Here is an 18,468-nt window from a genome sequence, read left to right as displayed (position 1 = left end):
GCGCCGCCTAATTGGGTTTAGACTATTCCTGGCTCCACGAAGTCTGCTCTTCACTTTTTCCCTTAGAACTGCTCTATCTCTCAAATTAAACACCATATTCTCATTCTAAGGCCCTTCACTGGTCCAAATAAGTTACAAGTTAGCACTATTAAACCATAAGCACTACTTACTCTTATACTCTCTACGATTACCTTGACCCCTATTGGTCCATCTCACTTCAGTTTCCCTATATTACTCTAGCATGTCCAAAGGTCAGTCAATGGTTTCCTCTTCAGTCCAGCTGGTGAATCTGGGAATTTTGAGGCAATGTTACAACTGTCTCATGTACATGGACAACCCTCTCCTCCTCCAAACAGGTTCAAATATATTTTATTCAGACACATAAAAACAACTGGTTTAGCACTTTCATCTACGCGACCGTAGACTTCATCAGAACACTTATTTCTCATTACATGGACATATATATATAAAAATAACCGCCAAAATTATTCAATTAATTAAATATTCTTATTAGCTTAAAGCCACAAGTACTTCATAAAATGCATTCATGACTTCCTAAAAAACAAGTGACACTTATTTAATAGTTAGTTGTATCAAATATATATCACCTTCATATATTAAAATATTCAATTAAAAAATAATTATTTTAAAAAATAATAAATAAACATATGGTAGCATACATCAATTAAAGAAAATATTCCAAACACCATATAAAAATTTGTATAAAAAATATGTAATAAATTTAAAGGATTAGTAATCCAGTTGTATGGTTTTAAAGAATGGGGAATCATTCTATCAAATGTGGGTCTTTAATTGATGTATGCTACCATATGTTTATTTATTATTTTTTAAAAATGTAGAAGTTAATATTTATGAGTTATTGATGTAGTTTTTATTATTACATTATTTCATTTTTTATTATATATATTTTAATATATGAAGGTGATATATATTTGATACAACTAACTATTAAATAAGTGTCACTTGTTTTTTAGGAAGTCATGAATGCATTTTAGGAAGTACTTGTGGCTTTAAGCTAATAAGAATATTTAATTAATTGAATAATTTTGGCGGTTATTTTTATATATATATGTCCATGTAATGAGAAATAAGTGTTCTGATGAAGTCTACGGTCGCGTAGATGAAAGCGCTAAACCAGTTGTTTTTATGTGTCTGAATAAAAGATTTTTACTTCTTGGATCGTGGCAGCATTACTAGAACTTTATTGTGTTCTTTCTACTGTTGGATTGTTGCGAGTTCTAGTTTTTTGTGATTTCAGGTTCAAATATATGTGAGAGATGCAACCATATAGCCAAACTGGAGGCTGAGCTCTCTCATCTCAAAACTGGTGAAACCAGTCAGGAGGAGAAGGTAACCTCACACAACACAATTCCAGTATCACATAGTCCCACCACATCAGCAAACCAAACACATAAATACACAAAAATATACTCAGAGGCTCTAAATAAAAATCTACCTAAGCAACAGAGACCTCCAAAGCAGACATCCAAGCAAACGCTACCCCAAAACAAAACACGCACAACACATAGCCCACAAAGTCAGTGTGCCAAGCAGCCACAGCCCCTAAGGCTGAATAACACACCTGATACTCTTGTAATATGTGACTCTATTGTCAGACACACTGATGTCCCGCTCACCAGGCTGAACAAAGAGAAGGTCACAGTGAGCTGCCTGTCAGGTGCTAGGATCCGCCACATAACACAAGCACTCAGGTCACTCCAAAGCAAACACAAATATGACTCAGTCATCGTACATGTTGGTGTGAATGACCTGAGACGTACCTCCTTGGACTACATGAAAAGAGACATAGAGGAGCTCTCTGATCATGTAGCCCAGGCCGGTATGACCCTGACCTTGAGCAGCATCTTACCCTCACCTAGAATGATGCCACAGTACAAAGACAAAATGATCGATTTTAACAATTGGCTAAAATTTTGGTGTCATTCAAAGGGGATCCAGTGTCTGTCAGCCTGGGATGACATGCTTGACAAGCCACGTTGCTTCGCTAGGGATGGCTTGCACCTGTCACCACTGGGCTTTCGGATATTGGCAAAGGCTCTTGCCACCCCCATAGTGCCTTTTTTAGGCAAGGCTCAAAAGTCAAACCCACCTCCATAGACAGCACAAGGAACAAGAAACTAAGGGTAATGCTGCTAAACGCCAGAAGTCTTAACCTCAAGATGCACTTTTCGAAGCTCTTCTCAGTATGGAGAACATCGATATCTGTGCAGTGACAGAAACCTGGTTCAAGGCTCCAGAGAGCACACCAGCACTACCAGGTTATACCTCATATCATGCTTTTTGGCCCCAAAACCCGGACCGAACCACAAAAGGAGGGGGAGTTTCCATATTTATCAAGGATATCCACACCTCCAGGTTAGTGGCATTGCACAAAGTATCGGAGATCATCCATGTGCAACTAACAGTGGGCAGAACTGCTTTTCAGTTTATAGCATCCTACAGACCACCCTCTCAAAGTCAGGAATCCCACTCGGCTTTCCTGAAAACATTGGAGAACATGAAGATCTCTCCAAACACCATTATATTGGGCGACTTCAACAACCCAAACATAGACTGGGAGCACTACTCAAGCCCCAGCACCTTAGCCCAAAGGTTCCTGGAAATTATAAACTCAAATGCTATGGAACAACTAGTCACCACTCCCACAAGAGGGGATAACATACTAGACGTGATCATTACCAACATGGGTACTCTATGCTCCATACCAGAAGTATATCCCTCATTGGTAAGATCAGACCATAAATTAATTTCACTTTATATCCACATCCCAACCTCACACCCAACCCAGAAAACCACAGTGAAAAACTTCTCAAAAGCAAACTTCTCACTTCTCAAAACTGAAGTGGAATCCTTCAAGGCCCCAGGGCCAGTGGAAACTACGGCCCAAACTGCAGAATCCTATATAAATGCATTCTACGGACATCTTCAGGAATGCATGGTTCATGCTATCCCAAACAAAACCAAGACCCAATCATCCAAAGGCAGGCATCCAGTCTGGTGGACCCCAACCATAAATAAACTGTACAACAGAAGGAAGAAGCTACTACAAGACAGAGCAAAATCCCTAATAGGGAAGGCAGCTCTGATCAGTACTAGCAAAAAATTACGATCCCTCATAAAATCCTCCAAGGCCAGCTTCGGGAGAAAAATTGCACAGGACACTAAAGACAATCATAAGGCTTTTTTCAGTTATGTTAGGAACCTGGGATGCAACTCCCAGACTTGTTCTGAGTTGATTCTAAACGACAAAAAATACACTGAACCCACAGACATTGCCAATATCCTGGCAGACAGGTTCAGTGCAAACTTCTCCCCTCCCCCAAAAGAGCAAGTATCTATCCCGGCAGAGGGCTGCCACCAAAACATCTCTGATGCTCAGGTGAAGGCTGCCCTCTCCAAAGCAAAAAACACTGCTTCCATGGGACCAGATGGTGTCCCGGGTTGCGTCCTACATGAACTCCAAGAAGAACTAACCCCTCAAATAAAACAGCTGTACAATCTCAGCCTCACTACAGGATATGTGCCCACAGAATGGCGTACAGCAACAGAGGTCCCACTCCACAAAGGTGGAGCCTCTACGGACCCTGGAAACTATCGCCCCATAAGCCTGACTAGCCTAGTCCGCAAGGCTATGGAGAGGATCACCATGGAGCTCATAAACAAAGACATTGGGGACCTACAGACACTAGATCCTACCCAATTTGGCTTCATCAAGGGCAGATCCTGCCTTTTGAACCTGGTCGACTTCTTTGAAACAGTCACCAAAGCCATAGATGAAGGGAAGGTAGTCCACACAGCCTATCTGGACCTAGCAAAGGCATTTGACACAATACCCCACTCGGGCATCATAGATAAGCTATCCAGCTTAAATATAAACCTCTATGTCACAAGATGGGTCGCAAACTGGCTCAAAGACAGAACCCACAGAGTGAGAGTTGCTGGAGCCATGTCAAACTCGAAACCGGTCACAAATGGCATCCCACAAGGTTCTGTCCTGGGACCGCTCTTGTTCGGTATATACTTTTCCGAGGTACAGGCCAATGTGGGAGGACTATGTCTCACCAAGTTCGCAGATGACTGCAAACTGGGTGCCATAATTGACTCTACAGCTGACACAAGCATCCTTCAAAAAGGTCTCACAGAGACGGATAACTGGAGCCAGAGCCATGGTCTAAAGCTAAATGCCGAAAAGTGTATAGTCATACCCTTTGGCAAAAACAATGTGCCCACAAATTACCACATAGGCGGTAACCCATTAAGTACAGAGAAAGTAATTAGGGATCTGGGGACCCAAGTTGATAGCAATCTCTCCTTTGACAACCACATTGCCAAAGTGGTTAGAAAGACCTTCTACATAGCCCATCTCATCATGAAAGGATTCACATCTAGATCAAGAGAGGTAATCATGCCCCTTTCTTCATCCCTCATCAGGCCTATCATAGAATATAATGCCCCTTTTGGGATGTACCTTACCCGACACCTGCAGTAATTAGAAAGACCCCAAAAGTACCTCACCAAGAGGATCAAGGGACTCAAGAAGATGCCATATGCTGCTCGGTTAAAAAAACTCCAGCTCTACTCAGTTGCATACCACCTACTTCGAGGCGATCTATGCCTGACATATAAAGCTATGTCCAATCCAGAATTAATGGACATGCTCCACCTCAGTAAATCTAAATCCCTTAGAGCCACATGCTCGAGGGACTTGAACCTCAGCACAGAAATAAATAGAACTTGCTGGTGGGACAGATTCATAACCCAGAGGCTCCCTTCGCTCTGGAATAGAATTCCAATTCATGTTAGGCAGAGCACCTCACTGAATCTCTTCAAGAAGAATCTTGATGAGTGGATGGGGATCGTAGGTTTGTCCCGGGGATTACTTCCATGTCACTATTAGACAGAGGCACAGTAAACTAAACCTTAAAAAGGGCACAGTATACTCAAATCAAGGGGTGGCGTAAGCCAAACAAAATTGGGCTAGGCTTGTAATTGCCCCAGGGCAGATAGCCTAGTATGAACCTATGAACCTATGAAGCTATAAGAATCTCATAGTACACGGGACTTGCTGCCATTGCGAACACTCCTGAACCTTCCCCTTCTGGTTTTTCATTGCCATGAAAAAAATGGTGCCATTTTTATAGTCCCTTTATATCACGTTCTAAATTCCCCTTCTTATATGTAATCACCACCTCCTCTGCCTTGCTGACATGGCCCTGGATCTCCTTAATTCTGTTACTGAAAGAAAAAACAGGAACAGATTTACTCAAACGATCCTGTAACTGTAGAATCTCCTCCTGCACTTTAGTACATTGTCTAATGTTTCTTCTAATGAGCACTTTCAGCCAGCCCCCAGTACACGCTAGACCAATTTGCTTCCACTCTTCAAACAAATCAATCTCTACTCTAAGACCCCTTAGGGGTCAAATCCAAATGTAGATATTTTTCTAATAAGCCAATGTCGTAGAATAAAGTTACCTCTTTGCTGAGTAGTCGTTCTAATAACAGAAAGTCTGCCTCATATGAGTCCAACTCCCCCAAGACCCAAACATCTTTTGAAGCTGCTCTAGTGTCCCTTTCCTTCCATATTTCAACCAACAAAGTGGGACTGGAAATGGAAAGGAAATCAGCCTCAGTTCCAGCCATATCAAGCCAGCTAATGCAGGTCAAGCTTGAATATCAAAAACATTACTAGAATTACTGCCCCAAAACACCAACAGTCACATAAACAAGAAACAGACTGGATTCCAGGCTGAAATAAATGAAAAATACACCAAACTGTTGAATAAAATCTTTACCTGGTGCTTCCTGGTACCTTGGCTCAACAGCCTTTCAAAGGAATAATTTTTACACCAAAAGGTGCAGCAATTTTAAACACACATCAGTTGGGCTCGTTAAGAAATCATTCAATTGCAAAACTGTTAAGCAATGGGTGTTACTCATTAACCCTTACCAATGGGTGTAACTCATTAACCCTTACCAATTGGTGTTACTCATTAACCCTCACCAATGGGTGTTACTTATTAACCCTCACCAATGAGTGTTACTCATTAACCCTTACCAATAGGTGTTACTCACTAACCCTCACCAATGGGTGTTACTCACTAACCCTCACCAATGGGTGTTACTCACTAACCCTTACCAATGGGTGTTACTTATTAACCCTTACCAATGGGTGTAACTCATTAACCCTTACCAATTGGTGTTACTCATTAACCCTCACCAATGGGTGTTACTCATTAACCCTTACCAATGGGTGTTACTCATTAACCCTTACCAATGGGTGTTACTCATTAACCCTTACCAATGGGTGTTACTCACTAACCCTCACCAATGGGTGTTACTCACTAACCCTTACCCATGGGTGTTACTTATTAACCCTTACCAATGGGTGTTACTTATTAACCCTTACCAATGGGTGTTACTCATTAACCCTTACCAATGGGTGTAACTCATTAACCCTTACCAATAGGTGTTACTCACTAACCCTTACCAATGGGTGTTACTCATTAACCCTCACCAATGGGTGTTACTTATTAACCCTCACCAATGGGTGTTACTCATTAACCCTTACCAATGGGTGTTACTCATTAACCCTTACCAATGGGTGTTACTTATTAACCCTCACCAATGGGTGTTACTCACTAACCCTTACCAATGGGTGTTACTCATTAACCCTCACCAATGGGTGTTACTTATTAACCCTCACCAATGGGTGTTAATCATTAACCCTTACCAATGGGTGTTACTCATTAACCCTTACCAATGGGTGTTACTTATTAACCCTCACCAATGGATGTTACTCATTAACCCTTACCAATGGGTGTTACTTATTAACCCTCACCAATGGGTGTTACTCACTAACCCTTACCAATGGGTGTTACTCATTAACCCTCACCAATGGGTGTTACTTATTAACCCTCACCAATGGGTGTTAATCATTAACCCTTACCAATGGGTGTTACTCATTAACCCTTACCAATGGGTGTTACTTATTAACCCTCACCAATGGATGTTACTCATTAACCCTTACCAATGGGTGTTACTTATTAACCCTCACCAATGGATGTTACTTATTAACCCTCACCAATGGGTGTTAATCATTAACCCTTACCAGTGGGTGTTACTCATTAACCCTCACCCATCTTTCACATTCAAATTTCAATATATCAAAACAAATTGCATTAGAATGAAAATAGTACATATAAAATGCACAAACACCCAGGTTATGTGAGAAATGATGACTATATATATATATATATATATATATATATATATATATAAATGCAACATATGCCAGAATACATTAATGTACTTAATTACTGACTCTGTAATGACATATTATAATAAAGAATTCTGTGACCTTGTTGTACATAAATAAACTCCTTTATAAAAGAGAAGACACACATATAAAGAAGAAAGAACCAAAATCACATGTTAATAAAATTAGATAACTATACTCATACAAGCGCTCAGACTCTTGGAATATAAATGTAAAATGGGCAAGCTGTTGCTCAATAACAAATATTGATGTGTATTTAAATTTGCTGCACCTTTTGGTGTAAAAATTATTCCTTTGAAAGGCTGTTGAGCCGAGGTACCGGGAAGCACCAGTAAAAGATTCAACAGTTTGGCGTATTTTTCATTTAAGGAATTATATGTAACAGGTTACTATATATTATACCATTTACAGAAGATGCAGCCTGAAGTGGTCATAGAAACATTAGAACTAATGCATTGGTGAGCAGCGGCTACAAAACACAATATACTTGACAAATATTAAAGCATAATAGCAATGTTAAACGGAAGGTACAATATGAAGTCAGGTTGCATCAATGAGAGGTGTAGTCATAACAGAAGGCTGTTTATTAGAAGAAAGAGGCAAACCAGTTGGGAGAGAGACAGTGCTGGAGGCAAGGGTGGGTCAGACTGAAAAAGTAGGAAAGCATAATAAAGGGAGTGTGAAGGCAGGGTCAGGTACGATATTAGTCAGCATTTTGTTTTGTAAAACGTATTTAGACAGCCTTCTGATGTACTTGCATGAATCAAAGTAGCTGCCACTTGATGTGATCTCATTTTAACAAACTCCTAATTATATAATCTGCTTATTATTCATGCACTGTAGTATTTATTTATTTATCTATTTATTTATTGCATGGGTTTACCGGGAAAGCTCCAACAAGAACGTAGATACAGAAAAAATATAAACATTAATTGGTACAGAAGTAGAAACAGTGTTACAGATAGTAAATACAGTAACATATATAGAATATATATATACGTAAAAGCAGGAATCTAGTTTGTTTGATTATAGTAATATATACAGAAAATATACATAAAAGCAGAATTTAATGAATTCAGAGAGGTATAAACAGAGATGTATTATTGTGCCAGTATCAACAAGTGAAGATAAAAATAAAAAAATAAATATGGAGAAAGTATCATCAGTCACTAGTAGCAAAAGACATAGGAGTTTGGTAATCATATAAGGAGAGTGAAGAGGTTAGGTTATAGAGCAGGAACAGAGCCAGAAATAGTTGAGATGATTTTTCAGTATTTGTTTGAAGGTGGTGGTGCTGCCTGTGTTTCTTATAGAAGGTGGAAGTGAGTTCCATAGTTTGGCGATGGTGAAGGAATAGAGGAATTGACCAGCAGGTAAGGTGGGCTTATCTACTTTTAGAAGTAGATGATTTTCAGATCTTATATGCTGCTGGGATGGTATTTGGCAAGTGGAGTTTAGAGAGCAGGACATTCTCTGGGTCTCTAGATTATTTTGTGCACTGTAGTTAGTTGGGTGAATGAGAGATGGTGGGAGAGTTCCAGCCACCCTAATTGTTTCAGTGACTTACAGTAGTGGGATGAGAATTTGGCCTTGGTGGCAAACTTTGCTATTCTGTTGTAACACATATCAAGTTTGGATTTTGTAGAATTTTGGATATTAGTGAGGAGAGGGGCACCATAAAGGAGAGAGGGTAATAAAAAGGTAGCTGCAAGGGTTTGTCTAGTAGAGAGGCTAAGAAAGTGTGGTGCCTTTAGAGCATACCAAGCTTTTGGTGTGTTTTTTTATGTTATTGTTTATGTGTAGGTCAAAGTTAAGGTTTTCATCTATAATAATGCCTAGTAATTTAGTGTGTGGGACAACTTCTATAGTGGTATTGTCTTGGGCTTGTATAGTGAAGAGTTTTTTATCAAATGGAGTGGTTTTCCTAGGGGTAAAAATTACTAGTTTAGTTTTGGGGAGATTTAGGGCAAGATGATTTTTAAGCATACAAGATTCAGTAGAGGTGAGGGCATTCTGGGTAATTTGCTGGAGTTCAGAGCTGGAATTTACAGTGCATATTATTGTAGAGTCATCAGCATACTGGATTACTGAGCATTGTGGAAGAGTGGAGTGAAAGTGGTTAATAAAGATGCTAAATAAGAGAGGACCAAGTATGGAGCCTTGGGGTACCCCTGTGGAAGTATTGAGAAAGGGAGAGTAAGATTGTTGTCATTTGGTGGATTCCTGCCTATTGGAGAGATAGCTGTTGAACCATTGTAGGGTAGGGGGAGATATGTGGAGGGTGCATAGTTTAGAGAGGAGAATAGTGTGGGGAAATGGTATCAAAAGCTTTGGAGAGGTCAAGGAAAAGTAAAGCAATTATTTTACCAGAATCCCGTGCCTGGTTAACTGTATCAAGGAAGGATAGGAGGGCAGTAGTGGTGCTGTGTCCTGGTCTGAAACCATGCTGAGTGGGTGATAAAATTTGATTTTCAAGCAGGTGGTTAAGGAGTTGGGCATGGATGCATTTTTCCAGTATTTTAGAGAAGAGTGATAGAATTGCTATGGGTCAAAAGTTTGTGGTGTCTGTGTTGGTGCCACCTTTGTGTAAGGGGAGAATGAATGCTTTTTTCCAGATGTCTGGGACAAGGGATTCTTTAATTGAGCTGTTAATGAGTATGCTGATGGGATAAGCTATAGAGTTTGTTACTAGCTGCAGGAAGTGTGGGGGTAGATTGTCAGGGGCCAGAGTACAGGGTTTTAGCTTAAGTAAAAGTTTTTTTTATTGTGCTGTTGGGGATGGGGGAGAATTTTAGGTTAGGGTTAAGGGTAGACTTGTTTTCTGAAATGATTTGGTCATCAGCTGTCTTGGTGGTGGTGGTGTTAACTGCAGGAAAGGTGGCGGTTAGGTTAGCTATGGTGTCAATGAAGTAGGAATTGGAAGAGGGTAGCAAGATCAGTGGGGGGGGGGGTTGTGGTTCAGGGGATGGATTGCTCTGAGAGCCTGGGTGTAGCAGTTAGCTGATGGAAGACCAGAATTGTTGGGGATTATTTTTATATTGGCTTTGTAGGTGGAAATAGTGGGCTTTTTATCAGTGGTTATTAGACGTTTATTCTGGTTACGGAGTTGCTTGTAATGTAGTAGAGTTGAGGAGTCTTTGTTTTTCTTCCATGATTTCCAGATTTTATCCCTTGTGGACATTACTTCTTTGGTGGATTTTGAGAGCCAGCTTGCATGGTTATGTTTTATTCATTTTTGGCGGGTGGGTGCTTGACTATTTAGCATGCCTAGAAATGTTGAGTTAAAGAATTCAACAGCCTCATTAAGTAGTAGGGATTTGAGGGGTTCTCAGTTTACTTTAGCTAAGGTTTCATTAAATATGGATGATTGGAACTTAGTAAAACTTCTGGTTGATTTGTATTGGTGTTGGCCTGGGGTTGGAGTAGTTTTGCATATGATATATGCTGGGTGGGGGTCACTAATGCTATTAGGTAGTATGGTTGCACTGATGACATTGAAAGGGTGGGGCATTAATATCCAGTCTATTGTGGAGCCCCAATTGTAATTCTTGTGAGGTCTGGTGATGTCTTCAATTAATTGGGAAAAGCTGTAAAGATATATGTTTTTTGAGGGGTTGTTGTGGCCTATGTCTAGCCAATCGATATTAACATCACCTAGAATGATGGTTTCATTATTTATATTTTGGGAAGTCCAGGCAAGTATGTTTTCTAATACTGGTATGTTGTTTCCTGGAGGAATATAAAGAGCAATTATGCAAATGTTTTTATGGTTGTTAAGTTTTAATATAGAGATTAGTACTTCGGCTGGGGAGAAGTTGGGTGCTGGTTTTGAGTAAGGAATTAATGTGTAATTGCTAGGAAGAGTATTGCTACTCCTCCTCCTCTCTTGTTGGATCAATCAACTCTCAGGAATGAGTAGCCTGGGGGGAGAAATTCAGTGTCTTTTACATATGATTTCAACCAGGTTTCGATAGCTGCTATAATATCTGGGTTGTACTGTGAAATCCACGCATGGAGTTCAGGTATCTTGTTTCTAAGGTTTTGGAGATTTATGGTTGATAGCATAAGAGATTTGTTAGGTTTGCTGGGGCTGAGGGGGGCTGGGCCTGGGTTGGGTTGTACATCACCGCACTGGGAAATAGTGCTTTGGCAAATTGTGTAGGTTATACTTACCAGTTTTTTTTCCCTAAAATGGTGTAGTTGCTGCTGGTGGTATGATAATGGGAGTGTCTTTGGAGAGGTAGAATTTTCACTTTGGATAGTACAGAGGTATTAGCTGTGAATAAGCTAGGGTGGATGTCTGAGTAACTGGATAAATGTGGGTTAATGGTGCTGGTTGTACAGGTAGGTGTAGGAGGTATGTTGGGTGATTGGAAAGTTATGATTATTGTTAGGAGAGAGAGTGTAGGTGAGAAAAGCAAGATCAAAGTAATAGTTGTGATGGACATGATGGTGGTTGAGTACAGTGTGATAACAGAAAGAATATGAGCAGGATAGAAGTAGTTTAGAGGATGAAGTACTATAAGGGCCTATTTAGAAATGGGTGGGGAAGTAGAGTACAATAATTAGGAAGTATTTATTTGCTTGCAAGAAAAGAGAGAACATAAAACATTGTTAATACACAATATAAGATGTATTTCAGACTGTTTTCAGCAAGGAAATTAAACTTTTGAAACAGTCTATGTGGATGGTATTAGATTACCAGAGGAAATGGATTAAAAGGAAGTGTTATGCTTTCAACAATTTTGGTTGTGGACGTACGTCTGGACCTGATATGACAGCAGTGTCCAAATTAAACAAAAATCCTGGTTGTAATGAGGTGGGGGCACATCCTCTTAAGAAGCAGAGTGAAGCAAAATTTCCAAAAATAATAGAGTAAACAGTCTGAGAGACTCAGCTGGCCTGCTAGTGGAGTGATGGGGCATTTATTTTGGCCATTAGTGGGTTTATCAATAGGTTTGGGGAAGACAAATCAGCTTGGGAAGGATTCTGTAGCTGAAAGCCATTTCATCTTCTTTGGAGACAGAGTAGGATTGGGTCTACTGTAGGGGCCACTAATGGAAACCAATGGTCCCTACTATCATTGGTCTTATACACAGCTGCAAACACATGCTTATTCTGAAACATACAGGACTGTGCACATCAGGTGCTGGATACATTTGCATATGCACGGCTTGGACAAACTCACTAGTACCCATTATGCATTTCTTCTACTACTATAGTCCTAAAACTGTTTGCAGTAAGGTCATTCCACTCCCCACACAGGAGAGCCCAGCTGGTTAGCCATAAGATGGTGTACAAATGAATGGGCATGGCTAGGACCCTACAGTCCCAGAAGAAATACTGTGGAAAAAAATATTGGCGGACTCATTTTGATCTTTAAAGCAAAATCTTTTAAGTTTCAGGGAAAACTGAAATTTCATAGATTTTTCTAAAATTTGTTCACACTGCCACAGAAATTTGTAATAGTCTAATTTTAGAAGTGCATTGGATTAACCAACCACCTGATCACCCTCACAATGTTTTCAGAGCCATATTTTCAGTGCTTTCAAAATATCAGCTGTCTTATGCATGCCCTAGTGTGGGAGTGCAACTGCCAATACACCTTGGATGTGATCTGCCTGACTGGGGGGGGGGGGGGCTTCTGGGCCACTCTCAGAAGATCCTTTATTCCCCTTCATGAGAGGTGGCCATAGATGCAAATAGTAAGGCTCCAGGTCACCTTTAGCAAAATCTGTTCATCCTACTGCTGAAAGGTAGGCATGGCTACTGCAGGTGACCCAGCACCAGCACAGACACCCAGGTGCACACTGACACTTTGCAATTGTACATTATAACAATGAATTTAGCACAAGTATCCCACCACTGGGACAGACTGTCAGCCCTCCTGAGGCAGGTGTCTGTGTTAAATTTTTTTTCTCAACTGCATTAAAAGAAAATAAGGACAATTCAGTATACTATAATGCTGTCAAAAGAAGGGAAGCAAATAAACAGGCAACAGCTATAAAAGTAAGATACAGAATTTTTGTATAAAAGGTAGACATACTCTCCCTGACTTCTGCTCCTCACAGGTAGAGCAGATCAGGGTGATGTCTCTGCAGGTCACTATACTGATGCTTGCAGTGCTTGCCAGTACAGGTGATGCCAATGGCATCATTCACCACAATGAGAAGCTGATGACAGGTATGCAGTTTATATATTGAGCCATTATAATGAACCAGCATATACTCATGATAGGCTCTGTGCAGCAAATAAAAAAATGTCTTTATTTTCTGGCTGCACCAGGTAGAAGCCCAGCTGAACCTAGTACTTATAGAGGCCATGTCCACTTTACTTGTCTTCACATGAAGCAAAATGGTAGCCTCTTGTACACAGCTGCATGTTTGGGCATCATGTGATGAGCAACTTTGGTCACGAATGGCATGTAAAAGAAAAAAAAAATCACTAGTGCAGAGTTGTGGTGCTACAGGTTTCACAGGTTCCATGTATGAGCATGGTGTGAACATGTCCCATTATCTTTGCGACAGGTAGGGATGAGTATGGCAGTGCTGCCTGGGTGTGATAGTGCAATGTGTTATGACAGTGAGTTAAAAAAATCCATGGCATTTTACCTAATACTGTAACTGCAATGATACAAGGCTCATTTTATCACCATAAGAAAGCAGTTAACATATTATGAGGCAGTGTGCTAAGACACTCAAGTTAGGAATAGGATTTCACCGAGGAAGACTTCAAACTGCAATATAAGTGTAGTATAAGAAGAGAAGACACCCAATAATGTACCTTTTCATTGCACTGACACTTGGTACATGATAACAACAGAGACAGATAGGAAACATCATACTGAGTGAGATAACTTAACATAAAGTCATATCCAGCTGAGGGGGTCCACCATAACAGAGAACATAGCACAACGGCATAAAAAGTGAATCTCTCATGGGGACCCACCCTGTGATCTATGCACATAGAAAGGAAGAAGTGCTACAGGAGAAACTGTGGACCTAGTACATAAATCAAGGCATGGCTATGTGTCTACAAAGAGCAGAGGTGAGAAGCACAGGATGTGCAAAGCATTACTGACCATAAAAATAAGTTAGATAATGATAGCATGCCCAATACGTCTGTCAGTATGGGGCAGGATAGAAATCGTAACAGCACAAAAGTAGACATGTATATGGCCCTGAATGGAGGGACAGGTGCAGTACTGAGACACAGATATCAGCCAAGGACAGTCATGTACACATGCACAAACATGCACTCGCGCACACACACACACACACACACACACACACACACACACACACACACTCTGGTTGAGATGTGTAACCCACAGGTATACTTATCTTGTCATGGGACCAAGAAAATGTTAGTGGCTAGAAATTTCACTCCCAGGAGATTACTACTGTACCAGAAGGGGTATTATTGTAGATTCTACACCCACATGCCAGTTACATTTTGGACAATGGAAAAACTGATAAGACATTCTTATACTAGGTATGACAGGAAGTGATTTAAAACATCAATGTTGTGGGCGGTCATAATAGGGCACTAGTACTGGTGTGCTGCAGGGTCACCAATACAATACAGCACATCAAGACACAGGCACAAGACATCCCTAGGTCCAGATCCACCACAAGTTGTGGACCACCAACATAGAGACATCTCACAGAGGTGGGGAAGTTACTGGTAACCCCGTCCAGAAGAGGTGAGAACAACCTTTTGGATGTCGGAGCTGAGCTGGTGATACCTAAATGGGTATCTATTAGGGGAAGCACAGGGGGTTGGGATTGGCATAATGGTTAAAGTGTTTACCTCACATTAAAGTGTTTACCTCACTAACACCAGGTACAGGGTTTGATTCTCACCTTTAAGGGAATTTGGCTAGGCTTAAAATGGCCCACAATGGGCAGCTGTCCTAGTACTTTCCTATGAACCAATCAGGTTAGCAGGTTCATTTTAAGCAGTACACAGATGTGCATGTGTGAAGTAGTTATCTAGCTGAACACCTAAGCACAACTGTTCTCCACGTACCTCATATTTGCAACTGTGACAACCTACACCAGAAGCTATGTAAGTGCCCATATAAGATTCACATAAATAGTGTGGACAAGTATGTGTCCCAAGGGTGGGGGAGTGAGGCATATATTCTGGTATTGTCACGGGTATGTTGTACTTAAGGTTTCATTGATACAGGATCCAACAGCACAACAGACTAGCACATGTCTGATGTCAGTAGGTCACTTGTAGTTGAGAGTGATGGCAACATGCACATGGCATAGTCAGATGATGCAGTGGCACTGTATCTCAAGGTATAGAACTAACATTAAGATCATATGAGGTGAAGGGGAGGGGGCAGGTTGAATATTTTGGCACCAACTGTGGGTGTTCTATTGGTGTGAGCTGCACCAAGGCTATACAGGGGTCATCACCATGGATGTGCATGCACCAACCATGGGAGAGAGGTATGCTGGCTTCCAATACCACCATGGCTTAAGTCTTTCTTTGACCTGGGTTCCACACTTGGTATCAATCAGCAGATATGCAGGCTATCCAGGCACAGTCAGCTGCTGCACATACCATGGTATGGAGAGTATGCTGCTTGGCCTGTGTGACGATTTGCATCCACTGCATGGATTGCAGGATGACCTGCAAGAATTGCAGAATGACAATGCATATAGGGACATGGAACACAGATGCTTGCTGTGGTCAAGAGTAGCCAAATGGCATATATTGTTACATTCATGAGGCACGAGTCAAATACCATTCATTGTGTCTCTGCAAGCCATAGTGGCTGTGGCCATGCGATGGTCTAGTTGCAAGATGGACAGTCACAGGCTTAGCTTGCAGAGATGGCACACACTGTTACAGAGACTCCATCAATGTTGCCCCTGACCACAGCAGACACTACCCTTTGGTGTGGCCAATCTTATGGTTGTGGTCAATGATGCTCATCTGAGTTCTCCCTGGGATACCTCACCAGGTCAATTGCTGTCTTTCCCACAGTTCCACACCATCCTTATCCCCTGTTTTCCATGAGAGTACCACAATTATATGTCACTGTTTGGAGGGTAATGGACTCCATCAGTTTACTGATTCCCATTATGGGGAGCCACATGGGAGTTTAAGTACATGTTACTGAAGTACTGTGGCATCCCGCATGCAGAATGCAACCAACCCTGAAACTTCAGGGTTGCATGGCAACTCAGTCAGTCTTCTTGACATGGAAGCTTCACCCTAACATCTTCCCTACGTGGTTACTGCATCCGCCACCTGTGATTCTTACCTATATGATAGCATTGTTGGCACCTGTCACTGTTCCCAAACCTTTCAGTGAAAATGATGATGATAACTATTCCCTACCCACCCATCTGACCTGTCTGGGTAAGGTAATGTCTGATGTACACCATTATCAGTCAATGCACGATATGCAAAGCTTGGATATATTAATGCAAGCATCAGTTGTACTGTATGTTGTCTTTGCCATGGGTCATAGTTCTGAACCAGATGCTACCTTTTGACAATATAGTGTGCTTGCGTTTGCCTTGCATGAGGTACCAGTGCAGACAGTTTCAGCAAACACTCTTTTCCTGACACCTCATTCACTGCTATAATAGGTATCTCAGCCAGTACTTTAATATTCCTAAGTTGTAGCTGCTTCTGTTATAATATATTGTATAATGTGACTCACAGCACAAATACAGGTTTCAGGTGGGTACTGTAATGTATGAAATGGAGTCTTCAAGGACAGGAAGTGTCCTTTCTGGAGTCCAGACACGCATTTGACAATATTCCATGTCTGTGAATGGACAGTGTTTTATGACCTCTTAGTCATATTTTAGGGTTTTGGGTGTATGTGGGGGGGTGATAATCCATGCTTCTAAGGTATATCCAGCACAACCTGCAGCATACAATCATGGATACCATTATAAGTGTCCTGCTTCCTAATTAAATGGAAACCACATATGCTGGACTGTCTACCTGGCAAAGTGTGAATCTACCAACTACATGACCATGGGGGAAGTCATCTGACATGAAATTCTGGTAGACAATGTGTGCCAGATGTGGGAGTCATAAGAATTGCCTGACTGGTGCATAGGCACATTGCATGCAACACCCTGTTCTTTGCTCACAACCTTGCAAGTGCTGGAACAGAAGTCCATCCAGTTGATACACTGGATGCCACAGGGACAGATGGGTCCTTGATGAAATGTGAGTGCAATCAATGGCCCTCAGAAATACATCATTATAAAATGTCCTTTTAGTGGCTGCTCTCTCCTCTTGTGTCCTAAGAAAACATATATGCTCCTCCACATGCTGCAGCATCATGTCAAGGAACTGGTGTAGGATCTATGGGGCTGATACATGCAAAACTCCTAATGTGTCCACATCACATGCTGAAAGGTCACTATAGCAAGGATGTTTAATGCTATTCAAACTTTTATGTCACTGAGATAGAAAGTCCAAGCATCAACCTTGATTCCATTTGTCTGCTAACCTTTGTATGGCATCTTTGTCCACATAACAGTGGTCAGTATTTGCCAAGTCATAGAGATGATAGCATGCTAGATGCTGGTGGACTCATCTAGGATATGAATGGTGATGATGAGCTACATTGTAGGCAATGGCTCTGTAAGTGACCAGTAACAACTGCTGAGCTAAGGCTGGTGCTATTCCTTGCATATTAGCATGGGTTTAACTCCTGTATACTAAGAAACCTTGACATTCAGAACAAATGAGTGTTATATCTCTTAGTGCTGGATTAATATATCTCTGAATTACTCTACCATTCTTGATTTTGTCATTTGCATACATAGACTTACTGCAACTCATTTGTATACCATTATGCAGTCATTTGCATACAATGACTACCGATCTGTTTCTCCTATAACATGTTCACACTATATGAATCTTTTAATCCTCCCATGTGTCACTGCTCATCATGTTATTTCACATAATGGTATAAGTTAAATGTTTCTGAATATTCCCCCTTTTTTCTTTTTCTTTACTTCATTTTAATAATAATAAATTTATTCTTTAGAACTGCCTTAGTTGGTCATTGCTTTTTTTAATGAGTGTTTAGATGTGTGAATTTTGTAAGTGCGGGAGTGACGTGACTGTTTTATATTGAAGTACATAGAAGGTGGTGT

The sequence above is a fragment of the Protopterus annectens genome, chromosome 8.part1 (genome assembly GCF_019279795.1).
Source record: "Protopterus annectens isolate FY-2018-M chromosome 8.part1, PAN1.0, whole genome shotgun sequence".
Classification (NCBI taxonomy): domain Eukaryota; kingdom Metazoa; phylum Chordata; order Ceratodontiformes; family Protopteridae; genus Protopterus; species Protopterus annectens.
This window is presented reverse-complemented; position numbering follows the sequence as displayed.